General features: G+C 37.7%; 1 pseudogene; it reads left to right on the top strand.

Annotated features, from left to right (window-relative positions):
* The first annotated feature begins 697 nt into the window (after nt 1-697).
* LOC113595074 (lysine-specific demethylase 3A-like) lies at nt 698-2,622 on the top strand (annotated as a pseudogene).
* The last annotated feature ends 9,259 nt before the right edge of the window (nt 2,623-11,881 follow it).

The following is an 11,881-nucleotide window of genomic DNA, read 5'->3' as shown; positions in this document are numbered from 1 at the left end:
AGTCTGCCCACCTCCAGAAGATTAATCATAATTAATCTAAGCTAATCCTGTTGCCCTTTTCCATACAAGAGAATTTTCCAGATTCGCATGGAGCTAAATGTGGCCAAATGACCCAGTCTTAGCCAGTGAAATATATAACAACTACTGGGGGCTTTTAGGAAAGCTTTTGTCAGGGTGGCATTGTAGGGGCTGAAAGTGGTCTTTCCCTTTTCTTCTTTGCTTGAAGTTTCAGTGGGTATCTTGAGACCATAATTTGAAAACACAAAGATGGAAAACTAACAGCTAGCTACACATGATGGAGCAAACAAATAGAAAGTCTAGGCTCCTGATGACATGGCTTAGTGGTTGACCAACATCAACAACCATCTATCTCTACACTTATTATTTAGTCGGATTTTTTCCTTCTTGCTTTCCAAGTCATTCTTGACCTACTATCACTGAAATAATGTCAATTTCATCATCTTAGTCACTATTTCTCTGAGGTAAGTGATGAATAAGAAAAGGGAGCTATGTGATCACAAGTCTCCTCACATAAACCTTAGGAAACCTTATTTGTTAAGTTATTAGAACCTGGTGTGTGTGTGTGTGTGTGTGTGTGTGTGTGTGCGCGCGTGCGCGTATAGTTTTGTTTGCTTGTTTTTCCTGTGTTGCCTCTTTGTAAGAAGGTTTGTAATAACAATGAACAATTAGCTGATGGTTACTTTTAACCAAAAATGTGGTGGCGACTGATTTGGATATCGTGTGCTGGCCAAAACTGGGGACCACGATGTCAAATTGTTATTTCTTAAAAAGAAGCTGTGTCAACCATGGAGTCACACTAAGAACAGCTCTTACAGAGTTGCTGGTGGGTGGGCCTCCAAAGGTATTTAAGAAATATGTGATGTGTGCAACACTACCATCTTCAACTTGCACTGGGTGTATCCTCACTGTAAATTTGGAGTATGTGCGGATTGCTACCAAATGAAAAGCAAAAATTGCCAATAGAGTACTACCTACAAGGTTTTCCTCGGCTGGGATGAATGAAGAGTCAGGTCTATGAAGCAAGGAACTTGATGCCTACACAGGTCAGTCTTGGAAAAGTTCTTTATAATGTTGGAGACTGTGCATTTTGTAAGATCAAATGTGGGATAGAGGCAAATTGTCCTTGTTAAAACAGTAAATTCAAGCTCTTTTCAAAGCTAGCCTCAGAAGAAGACATTAAACAGACACCTTTAATGAGAGGAAAAACCCATTCTTAGTGTTATGCTTCTGTAGAATCCCTCAGTCTTGGAAGCAGCAGCTGTGGGCAAGGGTGCAGCCTCCGAGCCAGCCAACAGCATAAAGCTGATCTGTCCAACCAGCACTTTTCCTTTACATTGGCCAGCAGACTCAACAAGAGGGAAGGTCAACACAGAAAACAAAGACAAAATGGACAAAAGAATGCATAAAAAATCCTTGATATCTTTCCTTCTTTGGTAGAAAATAAGACTTCTCTGATTTATGGAAGAACCTCAAGGATTGATACTAAGCATGACATTCTGATAACTCCTCACTACTGGCTGTGTGGTAATTGCTTACTGTGCTTGCAGGACCCCAAAAATAAGAGGAACTGGAATGTTTTCAAGGAGTACGGGAAACAGGGTAGCCAGTAATGGTGTCTGGATGCATCATAAATTGAAGGCTGAATTTTGAAAACTTTACTCCCTCATCAAAGAGTTTGGTAACCAGTAAGTTGATCTAGTTAATTGTAGGACTATCTTAGTCTATTTGGGCTGCTATAATAAAATACCATAGACTGGATAGCTTAAAAAGCAAACATTTATTTATCACGGTTCTGGAGACTGAAAAGTCCAAGTTCAAGGTATTGAAAGATTTGGTGTCTGGTGAGGGCCACTTCTTGGTTCATAGACAACTGTCTTCTTGCTGTGTCTTCCCAGGATAGAGGCAAGGGAACTTTCTGGGGTCTCTTTTATAAGGGCACTGATGTATTCATAAGGACAGAGTCTAATCACCTCCCAATGGCCCCACTTCAAAATATCACATTGGGGGGTTAGAATTAATAAATGAATTTTGGGGGAGACACATTCAATCAATAGCAAGGACAAATGAAATTATCACTGAAGTCACAAAAGGAGACTTTTGAATTGTACTTGAAGGTGTTCCAAATCTCTTGAAAAATGAAAAGGAATTAGTGATTTTGAAACTTAAGGTCTGGTTACCAGGAAGAAATTTTAGAGATATAATGCCTTACAGGTTTGATGATCTGGTGGCCAACATTCCATTGTTTGAGTACACGAGGTGAGATGGTGAACTGAATTTTTTCCTCTAGGCTACCAAACTACTTTGGCCAGATTGGGGTCCCAAGATGTATGGTGCTTGTAGACTAATTATTCTGGAAGATCAAAAATGTGGAATATAATCTTTACTGAGACATATCTGTTGCAGCTGGTGTCATGGTCTATGTGGAAATTTCAAAAGGACAGTGACTGAGAAGTCCTTAAAACTTTCCAAGATAGAAAATTTCATGAACTCATAAAAAAGCAATTTATTGAAGGAAAGGAGAAGCCAAGAATCTTCTGGTACATACATACCACTAAAGACACAGAGAAGTTATTGCATTTCTTTAAAAGTTATCAGAAAAGCAAGTTCTTACTAATCAGATCTGGTGTTTAGACCTGTCACTAAGAAAACGTCTTCATCAAGAGTATGAAGTTGAAGGCTGGGCAATTGTAAGTTTCTCAGAGATGTGGTAATTATCCCAACAGGAACTCCATATGAGGTTCATAACTTATTTAGCTGTATCAAGTGGTTGATGATTTCGTTTCTCAGAGCATGTTAAACAATGTTTCTGGCTTACTAAGGAATTCTGTTATCTGTCACAGACTCATACCAATCATGAAGATAAATTATAGGTGAAGGATGTTATCTACCATGCAGTGAAAGATGCAGTAGCTATACTAAAAGCCAGCAAATCCATTTTCAACAAACCCTAAAGGCCCCAGGGATGCTGTAACCCTGGCACAATGGAAATGATTTATTGGTAGCTGTCAAAACTTTTCAGGAAGGATTCCTGGGGATGTTAAGAATCAAGTTACTTCATTTTTAAAAACTGTGCCTGACTTTTGAGGGTACACTGATAATGTATATCTGTAGTGTTTGCAGATGCTAAATGTGTATATGTAGTGAATATTTACAGAGCATGCATCCTTAAACTGTGACTTCTTACCTAGTATACAAGTGCAGAGCTTTTACCAAGCTGCAAAAGCAAAACCCCTTACCAGCTTTCGATCAATACCTGTGGTTATCCCATAGCTACTTATTTGGATAGTTTAGACAAAATGCATTTGTAACTATTAGGAATCACTTTGCACAGTTTATCTGGGTTGAATTTTTTTCATGTTTGTCTAAGTAACCCTCCTCTGCATTTTAAGATTCAAAAGAGCAATGGAGGAAATCAACAGCTAATGATGGAGTTTTTATTATATTGCATAAGATTGACATTATATAGTAGAAATCAATCAACTGGGAGGTAATAATCTTTTTTTTTTTTTTTTAGTAGCCAACACTTTTTTTAAAATGTTTATTTTTGAGGGAGAGAGAGAGAGAGCATGCATGAGCAGGAAGGAGAGGGGCAGAGAGAGAGGGAGACAGAATCCTCAACAGGCTCTAGGCTCTGAGCTGTCAGCACAGAGCCCAATGCAGGGCTCAAACCCACGAATTGTGAGATCATGACCTGAGCGAAAGTTGGATGCTTAACTGACTGAGCCATCCAGGCACCCCAATAATCTTTTTTAAATAAAATTTTTTACTTAAATGAAGCTTTGCTGACTTTAAGTGTTAAGTGTTTTGCACTATTCATATAATAAAGTTTGCAAAATAACTTTGCTAAAAGTAATGTAGCATCAAACCATGTAAGGTAAAAACTAATATATTTGCAAAGAGAAATAAATTAATTCATTATCATGATTGGAGACTTCAATACCCCTCTGTCAGAATGGACAGATTCAGCAGGCAAAAATTAGTAAGGACATAGCTGAACTCAGCATTATAAATCAACTGAATATAATCAACATCTACTGACCACTTTATCCAAAATAGCAAAATACATATTCTTCTTAGGCTCACATGGAACATTCACCAAGGTAGACCACATTCTGGGTATAAAACACGCCTTAACAAGCTTAAAAGAATAGAAATCAAACAATACCTTCTCTTAGACCACAATGGAGTCAACTAGAAACCAAGAACAGAAAAATATTAGGAAAATCTTCAAACATGTGGAAATTAAACAACATACTCTTAAATAACACACTGGTCAAAGAAGATATCTCAGGAGAAATTTAAAATTACTTTAAACTACATGAAAATGAAAATGCAATTTATCAAAATACGTGGATGCAGTGAAAACAGCACTTAAAGTGGATTAATATATATACAGCATTAATATATATATTAGAAAAGAAGAAATTTCTACAATCAGTATTCTAAATTTCCACCTTAAACTAGAAAAAGAAGAGCAAATTAAATCCAAAGTAAAAAGAAGAAAAGAAATAATAAGAATTAGAGCAGAAGTCAATGAATGGAAAGCAGGAAATCAATAGAGAAAATTAATGAAACCAAAAGCTGTTTCTTTGGAATGATAAATGAAATTAATAAGCCTCTAGTCAGGCTAATAAAAAAGGACACAAATAACTGATATTAAAAATGAAAGAGAGGAAATCATTATAGATTCCTTAGACATTAAGAGATAATCAAGAAATAGTATGAACAACTCTATGCCTACAAGTTTGATAACTTAGATTAAATGGATCAATTCCTTTAAAGGCATCATCTGCTAAAACTCACACAAAAAGAAATAAATGAAGCAAATAGGCCTATATTAATTAAAGAAATGAAATCAGTAGTTAATAGACTTCCAAAACAGAAAGCACCAAGTACATTTGTGTATTCTACCAAACATTTAGGGAAGAAACTATACCAACTCTCTACAATTTTTTTCAGAGGAGAGAAGCAGAGGGAACACTTCATAACTAATTCTATGAGGCCAGCATTACTCTAACACTGAAACAAATAAATTGCAAGAAAATAAAACTACAGGTGAATATCTCTCATGAACATAGAGGTAAAAATCTTCAACACAATATTAGCAAATCAAATCCAGTGATGTATAAAAAGAATTATACACCATCACCAAGTGAGATTTGTCTCAGGTATGCAAGGTGGTTTCAACATTTGAAAATCAATTGATGGAGAGCCAAAGCATAAGCGACTCTTAAAAACTGAGAACTGAGGGTTGATGGGGGGGGGGTGGGAGGGAGGGAAGTGTAGGTGATGGGCATTGAAGAGGGAATCTTTTAGGATGAGCACTGGGTGTTGTATGGAAACCAATTTGACAATAAATTTCATATATTAAAAAAGAAAATCAACTGATGTAATCCATCACATCAATAGGTTAAAAAAGAACGATCTAATGATTGTATTAATAGATACAGAAAAAGCATGTGACAAAATCTAACACTAATTAATGATATAAACTCAGTAAATTAGGACTAGGGAAACCTTCCTCAACTTGATAAAGGATACTAAAAAAAAAAAAAAACCCAAAAACCCAAAACTAACAACAACAACAACAACAACACCCAACAGCTAACATCATGCTTAATGGTGAGAAACTTGAAACTTTCCCACTAAGATCAGGTGCAAGGCAAGGATGAGGATGTTCCCTTAAACCATTCCTTTTCAACACTGTACTAGAAGTTCTAGCAAATGCAACATGACAAGAAAAGGAAATATGTACAGATGGGAAAGGGAGAAATAAAACTGCCTTTGTTCACAGATGACATAACTATCTATGTAGACGATCTGAAAGAATCAACAAAAAACTCTTGGAACTAATAATCAATTATAGCAAGGTTGCATTGTCCAAGGTTAATATACAAAAGTCAACTCTTTTCCTATATACCAGCAGAGGACAAGTTGAATTTGAAATGTAACTTCAAATTTATATAATACCATTTATATTAGTATTCAAAAAATGAAGTAATTAGATATAAATGTAACAAAGTATGCACAAGATTTATATGAAGAAAATTACAAGCTATGAAGTGCATTCTTCTCAATTTGATCTGTTAATTCAATGCAGTCCCAGTCAAAATCTCAGCTAGTTATTTTGTGATTATCAACGTCCTTAATCTAACGTGTATATGGAGAGGCAATGATCCAGAATAGCCCACACAATATACAAGGAAAACAAAATTGGAGGATTGGCACTACCCAACTTCAAGACTTACTATAAAGCTACATTAAGGGACGCCTGGGTGGCTCAGTCGGTTGAGCGGCCGACTTCGGCTCAGGTCACGATCTCACAGTCCGTGAGTTCGAGCCCCGCGTCAGGCTCTGTGCTGACAGCTTGGAGCCTGGAGCCTGTTTCGGATTCTCTGTCTCCCTCTCTCTGACCCTCCCCCGTTCATGCTCTGTCTTTCTCTGTCTCAAAAACAAATAAACGTTAAAAAAAAAAGAAGCTACATTAAGACTGTGTGATATTGGTTAAAGAACAGACATACAGACCAGTAGAACAGAATAGAGAGCCAAAAAATAGATGTTAGCTGATTCTTGACAAAGGAGATAGTCTTTTTGACAAATGGTGCTGGAACAATTGGATTTCCACATACAAAAAAGATGAATCTAGACAGACCTTATACCCTTCACAAAATTAACTCAAAACAGATCACAGTCTTAAATGCGAAATGCCAAACTATAAAACTCCTAGAAGATCACATAGGTGAAAACCTAGATGACCTTGGGTATAGTAATGACTACTTAGATATAACACCAAAGGCACAATCCATAAAAAAAAAATTTGACAAATTAGACTTTATTAAAATTAAAAACTCATGCTCTGGGAAAGACAATGCCAAGAGAATGAGAAAGCCATAGTCTGGGAGCAAAATATTTGCAAAAGACATATCTTATAAATGACTGTTATCCAAAATATAAAATAACTCTTAAAAGTCAACCATAAGAAAACAGCCTGATTAAAAAATGAGCCAAAAACCTAAACAGACACCTCATCAAAGAAGATATTCAGATGAAAGATAAGCATATGAAAAGATGTTTCACATAATAAGTCATCAGGGAAATTCAAACTAAAACTATGAGAGACCACTGCATTCTTGTCAGAGTGGCTAAAATCTGGAATACTGATAGCACAAAATGTTGGTGAGGATGTGGAATGACAGAACTCTCATTCATTACTACTGGGAATGCAAAATAGTACAGATACTTTGGGAAGTCAGTTTGGTAGTTTCTTACAAAACTAAACATACTTTTACCATATGATCAAGCAATTGAACTCCTTGGTATTTATCCAAAGGAGCTGAAAACTTATGTCTACCCAAAACCTGCACACAGATGTTTATAACAACTTTATTCATAATTGCCAAACGTGGAAGCAACCAAGATATCTTTAGTAGGTGAATAGATAAATAAACTGTGGTATTCCCAGACAATGGCATAGTATTCAGCACTAAAAATAAATGAACTATCAAGCCATAATAAGGCATGGAGATACCTTACATACATATTACTAAGTAAAAGGAGACAATCTGAAAAGGCTACATACTGTATGATTCCAACTGTATGACATTCTGGAAAAGAAAAAACTATGGAGACAGTAAAAAGATCAATGGTTGTTGGGTGCTCTGGGGGTGAGGATGGGAGAGATTAAAAAATGTCATCTTAGATTGTCACGTACTCAATTAGCCTACCTGCTGCTGCCATTTCCCAGTATTCAGTTTATGCCATATGGCAACAAGTGGGGCTTCAGTGCATCCTTACACAATTTCTTCAACTAGACTGGTTTAAGAATCTTTAACATCCTCATATCCTAAGAAGTTGAATGAAAGATACAGCAACTATTACAATAATTGACATGACATCAGCAGTATTGGGTGCTTACATAAACTTATACAGAACTTATTTAGTGAAAAGGATTCTGGCTTTGTAATAAAAATATGAATTAGAATTTAAGTGTATCATTTATTCATCATATGACTTTGAATAAGTTACTTAACTTCTTTTGGCCTATACTAACCATCCTTCTGCCTACTGTATAGTTACAGATACCAGTGAGGTATTCAATGGGCATTGTATTTGGTAAACTGCAGAGGGGTCTGGATAGGTAAATCTCTATTAATAGTACATGTCCTCAGAACAGATGTGTGCACTGACAGAGTGAGGCAGCAATTTGTATGTGGTTGTTCTGGGGCAGGACATCTGGTTAGAATCTTCTCTATTTCACATGAAGCTTGCCTATATGTGATGATGATGGGCCTGCTCTAAAACTATAAACTGCAGTTTCAGATCCCACTGGCCTATAGCAAATAGACCATATGCACCGTTGCAACTTAGGGACAGGGACTGCATCTTACCTTTTCACAGAGTATAAACCCAAAACCTTTTAAGTGAAATGAATTTTGGGGCACCAGAAATTTCCAGGCACTTTTGGTATAATTAAAACATTGTGGGTCTTTTCAGGTAAATAAAACTTCCCTGGATTTTGTTTTGCTCCAGTAGAAATCCCTAGCTTATTTGCACTCTTCACATACCATAAGAATTAGATCTGTATGTATTTGTCTGGTTAATCGCTCTTATCTGAAATGATAATAAAATTTCTTTTATATCCCTGAGAGAGCCAAATGGTTACACAACAGACCAGGTCCCTAAGTTAGGCCACAGTGTGCAGATAAACCGATGGCAGTGCTATCTATCTCCATATGAAGATAAGGTATGAAGCCCAGACGTTGGCAACACCTCTAGGTCATAAAATCTAAGATACATGGGGCCATATGGCCCTTAGAGATATTTTATTCACTCAGACTGATTACATTTCTAAGAAGAATATTTCAGGAAGGCAGGAGACAGCTGCATTCTACACTTTTCATCACCACTCACCTATGGAGCATCCAGATATTTGTGTAAGACATTTGACTTTGCTCTCTTTTTGATACCCTTGGAGGGGGGTGAGGCTAGTATACTTATTATTCACTGGAAGGTAATTGACATGAACTCTGTCTCTGATCCAGAATACCTGATGTGCATATTCAGCATGAAATAATAAAGATAAATATTTAAAACCCAGTGGTTTTGGCATAATTATAAAATAATACTGAATTTCTAGTGCAGGGGAATGATGGGCAAGATGTGGCCTGAACTGTATATGTCTCATCCAGCCCCACACCTAGTTTAGGAAAAAACTTTGAGTATGGGGCAGAGCCTGCAGTGAGGGAGAATTGAAAGGGTAGGAGATTACAGCACAGCTGGGACCTGGGGAGGGCCAGAGATCTCCACTCCCAGAAGGCACGTGGTAACAAGTTAAAGAGGACACAGGAGTGAGGGGTCACAAAACTTGAAGATGAGGTTTCTTTGGTAACTTATCTGCTGCTCTTCTAGGAGCTACACCCCTGGGTAGGGGTAGAGGAGTTCCAGAGGCCAGAGGGAAATTTGGGTATGTGTCCCCTCAGGTCTAGGGAGGCTCCTCCCCCCAGCAGCAATAGGTCCTCCAGAGAAGAACTATCTTAGGAAGAGCCAGGAGGATGCCCAGGATTTGCACACCATCTAAGGCTGTGACAAGTTTGAGAAGAGGTAAGAAGACCAAAGGGCCTCCATAGGGTGGAGATGGGGCAGAGGTAGCGACCATTCGACCACAGCACAGCTAGCTAGGAGAGACAGAGGCCCCAGCGCCGACCCAGCCTGGTCAGAGGGAGGACCCTCCAGAGGGGTGCTGTGTTAGCTGGCTGTGGGAACTGCAGTGGATAAGGGTGCTGGTCCATTTGGCTCTAGGAGCCTCAAATGTATCTCAAACCTCCATTCTGTGACTTACTAGCACTGTGACCCCAAGCAACTCACCTAACCTTTCTGGGCCTCAGTCCTACCTGCAAAAGAGAGATAACAAGACTACATTTGAATGTGTAACTGAATCCTAAGGTGAGGATTAGATGGCACATGGTGAGCCCTAAATAAATGGTAGGTATTATTCTCATTGTTTAGTCATTATTGTACCTGTGGGGCCCTCAAGAAAATTGGAATTATTTCTGCAATGAGTTGTTTCATGTCTGACTGTCCCTCCACCCCCTTTCCCCAAACATGGACACACATCTAGATGTAAAAACCCAGAGAGCAGGACCAGGGCCAGTGTCATTGTGGCATGGGCAGAGATAGTTGTCAAATCTTGCTTCTTTCTTAATTTTATAAGGAATTCTGCACACCATAGAAGGCTTCCCTAGTCTATTAACATATTCAACAATGTATTATTGCTATCAAAATATTGCCATCTTTTAAAAAAAGTATCCCTGCTTTATTCAAGTGGAAATTGTCCTTAAAGAGAGGGTAAGATTGGCTCAGGGTCACACAGCTGGTGAGTCACGGACTTCAGCCAAAGGCCTCTGTTTCCAGAGTCTATTCTCCCAAACATTATATTACATGGCTATACAAATAGATTTAAAGTGACATTTTTTCTCATTACAGTAATTCAATTGAGAACAGATATAATGCTTCATGTATGAATCATACATGAATCATACCAATTTTGATTAGTCAAAATCCATCATGAGTAAACACCTTTTAAAATTATTTTTACTATCTTAATTGCAAAAGATATTATATAGTACTCTTGCAGTCAAGGACTATCAGAGCTGGAAGTCACCTCAGAGATGACAGTCTCCTTCCACTTTACTGATGAGGAAATGGATGCCATGGAAGTTTAAGTGAGTTTTTCAAGCAATTCAGTAGAGCCACTATGACTGAGTCAGGGGTTGAGCTATACTTTCTTTGCGCTCCAAGAGCATCCTGGCAGTAGATTCCATAACATCCTGAATTGGAAATATGGACCCCTAGTAACTGGCATACAGATTGCTCATGCTAGAGTTCTTCCAAAAGATGTAGAGATATTCAAGGTGACTTAATTTCCCATTAAAAGAGGCCTTTGAAAGTGTTAGGAGACAAAGGCAAAATATGGAATAGCAATTATTCTTGGTTCAAGATACTCCCAATTATTGGACATACCAATTAAAGTTATATTTTCTGGGTAGTTTGATCTCTATAGCCAGTCATACATCTCTCTGCTCCTTTATTTAAGGGACCTGAACATATTGGTATATTTTGTAGTGTTCAATGTAATGTTCAACGTTTTCTTTAGGTTGTCTTATAAAGTCACTAGGATATTTTCTACCAAGATAATGAATTGGGGGGATGAGAGGAGTGTTACACATTGGATACCCTGGAGAGAAGAGTGAAATAGATTTAGGTATATTAAGTTAGCAGGAATTCCTGCTTTGGAGAATTCCAAAAATCTCCCTCATTATAGGGGAGACAGTGTAGAAAGGCAGAACAGATTATGTCACATAGTGGGAACCATTTGAGCAGGAGTGCTTACTGCCTTGAATGCAGGAGGCAAGGAAATGGTAAAGATCTTAGCATTCAACTTGGAGGACAAAAACTGGTTCAAAGGCAATAGAATAGAAAGGCGAGATAAACACAAAGGAGGATAAAGGAGCAGAGAGTAAGAGGATAAGCAAGGAGGGGTGTTATCAAAGTTGAAGCTAGATAAATTGCTTGAGAGGAGGTTGTAGCTGGGAAAGTTGAGGGTAGTTAATAGTTTTGGAGGAAAGAAGGAAGTCATCAAGAGGCATATCAGGTGAGGAATCTGGGCAGTTCTGATGACAAACTGTCATCAGATAGCTAAACAGGTTGCAAAGCACTTAGTCCTGCAGCAATAGAGATGGCAGAAGTAGAATTTTTATAAAATTTTTTGAAATTAAAAAAATTTTTATTTGGAAAACCTTCAGCCTATAGAAAATTTGCAAGAGAGCATTAAATATCCATGTACCCTTTACTTAGATTTACC

This window comes from Acinonyx jubatus, chromosome C1 (genome assembly GCF_027475565.1).
Source record: "Acinonyx jubatus isolate Ajub_Pintada_27869175 chromosome C1, VMU_Ajub_asm_v1.0, whole genome shotgun sequence".
Taxonomy (NCBI): domain Eukaryota; kingdom Metazoa; phylum Chordata; class Mammalia; order Carnivora; family Felidae; genus Acinonyx; species Acinonyx jubatus.
This window is presented reverse-complemented; position numbering and strand designations above follow the sequence as displayed.